This window comes from Octopus bimaculoides, chromosome 13 (assembly GCF_001194135.2).
Source record: "Octopus bimaculoides isolate UCB-OBI-ISO-001 chromosome 13, ASM119413v2, whole genome shotgun sequence".
Classification (NCBI taxonomy): domain Eukaryota; kingdom Metazoa; phylum Mollusca; class Cephalopoda; order Octopoda; family Octopodidae; genus Octopus; species Octopus bimaculoides.
Window position 1 is genome coordinate 17,589,640 of NC_068993.1, and position 2,691 is coordinate 17,592,330.

A 2,691-nucleotide genomic window follows, 5' to 3' on the forward strand; every position below is an offset into this window, starting at 1 on the left:
TATATATCATCATCATCATCATCATCATCATCATCATCGTTTAACGTCCTAACATCCATTGTCCATGCTGGCATGGGTTGGACGGTTTGACCTGCTGGCATGCTGGAATGCTGCACCAGACTCCCATCTGATATGGCATGGTTTTCTACAACTGGATGCCCTTCCTAATGCCAACCATTCCAAAAGTGTAATGGGTGCTTTTACATGCCATTTGCGTGACACCAGGGTGTGTTTACATGCCTCTGGCATGGGAGCCATTTGCATTACACTGGTATTTGCCATGACTGTGATTTTGCAAGCATGACATAATGCTAAAGGTCATGGTCATTGCCTCCATGAGGTCCAACACTTGAAAGGAACTCAGCCACTTTGCCTCCATAAGGCCCAATACTCAAAAGGAACTTAGCCACTTTGCCTCCGTGAGGCCCAACACACGAAAGGTGTTCTTTATGTGCCTGTATTGCTTTATACCTTTAACTCAATTTTTTTCAGTTCCATGTTATCAGTTGAAACAATATATTCGTGTATAAAAATTTTATACTATATGCTATAGTTTTATTTATTTATTACTTCTTCTTGCGTTATTTCTTCTTATTCCTTATGTTTGACGGATTATGCTGTATTTCTTATATATGTTCATTGAGGGGGTGTGATATGTTGAGTCGTTAACCCAGTCTTTTTATTCTTTAACTAATATTTTATATATATATATATATATACACATACATACATACATACATATATGCATGTAAGGAAATGAGACAAGGTAGAAAATGCTAAAATAATTTTATCATGAAATATATTTGTAAAGATTGGTACCGGTTTCAGTGTTTTTGATTTTTACAACTAAAAGTAAAACATGAAAAACAATTAAATTGAAGAAAAAATTAAATGAAATGTTTTGTAAATATAGTATACATTGGATATAACAGACACTTTGGGACCAGGAAAATTTGTTTGTTATATCCGATTGTCCGTTTGTATCACGCATCCTTCTACAGAGTATACTGTACACAATGAGATATATCAGGATAAGGTATCATGTTGCAATATCTCAGGATCCATGAGTACTAAATAAAAATCAACACATCAAACTACTGTACTGTTGCTAATCTACTCTCATAAAATCGACAGATTTGAGATTAAGTACATACGAAGACATTCACATACAAACATGTTTATTTCAGTTTTGGTTCAAAAAAGTTGGTCATTTTCTTTTGTTTCAGAATCCTATGTTTTCTTGTGAATCAGTTCCCCTAACATCACTTGACAACCAATGCTGGTGTGTTTACGTCCCCGTAACTTAGCGGTTCGGCAACAAGAGAGACCGATAGAATAAGTACTAGGCTTCCAAAGAATAAGTCCTGGGGTTGATTTGCTCATGAACCAGTCTTTTTATTAAATATATTTAAAAAAAATTATTGTCACTCTTCTCCCAAAAGTCTACGAGAACACTTCAGTATTCATGAATTTCTACTTCTTTCTCAGGTGTATTTATTACCTGTTTGTATCATGATGAATGTCTTCTTACCTTAGCTGTCCTTTTTCTGTTGCCAACACTGTAACCTAGCTTGTCTTTACAATCCTTTACCACTATCCGTACCTACCTGCTATGTGTTCTTCCAGCTTCCTCTCTCCTCTTCACATAAAGAAAGAAAGCCTTAACCTTCTTTCTTTTTTAAAGCAATTATCATTTCTAACACTGATACAAGGCAAGCAGCTCATCTAAAGAAATTAGGTAACAAAATAAAAATAAAAAGAAAACAGTATGAAAGGATGTGTTATTATTCTAATGCACAGAAGTGACACAAATGTTATGACAGCAATATGCTTAGAGGAGCGACCATACTGAATTGTGAATAGCTGATACAGTAAGACACAAAGTGGAGAAGGTTGTCATGAAAATATACATCCAGCCGGTTCACACTTTCAGATGATAATAGGAAGAATACCTTATCAATTAACCTTGAATTGCACTGTGATGTCAGCTTTCTCTTATATTTCTGTCATCAACGCTTTCTTGGAAAAAAAAAATGTTACTATGAGGATATTCCCTGCTGGGCCCTAATCATCATCAACTTACCATAGCCCCATGCTCTCTTCTACCTGCCCATATATAACATGGTTAGCACTACATCTCCTCCTCCTCCTCCTCCTCCTCATCCTCCTCCGCCCATCCTCCCCTCCCCTCCACTACCACCACCACCATAGCCATGCTGGAGGGATTTACTCGAATAAATCAACCCCAGGACTTACTTTTTTTTTCAAGTGCAGAAGGCAGTGTGACAATAATAAAAATATGTTATAGCATTAGTTGAATGGTAGATATTGCTTGGAGTCCGTGGGCTTATAGTATATATCTGTTTCTATTTTGCTGTTAGATTTCTTAATGAGGATGTCAAGGAATGGAAGTTGTTGATGGCTTGGGAAAGAACGTCAAAGGTGTGATGTCCTCTGAGCTGAGTGCAGGCCAGGACAGTATGTTGTCTCATGTGGGTCTTAGGGTCCAGCCAGTGTGCTGTCATCCCTAGGTAGGATCTGTCGTGGGCCGACCAACAATCCACAGAGGTTGCCACCCAGGGGACATCCTTGAACAATCTGTAATTACAAAATGTTAAATTGTAAGGAGACATAAGTTGTAAAATTCAAAAATTCAAATCATATATATATATATATATACATATATATATA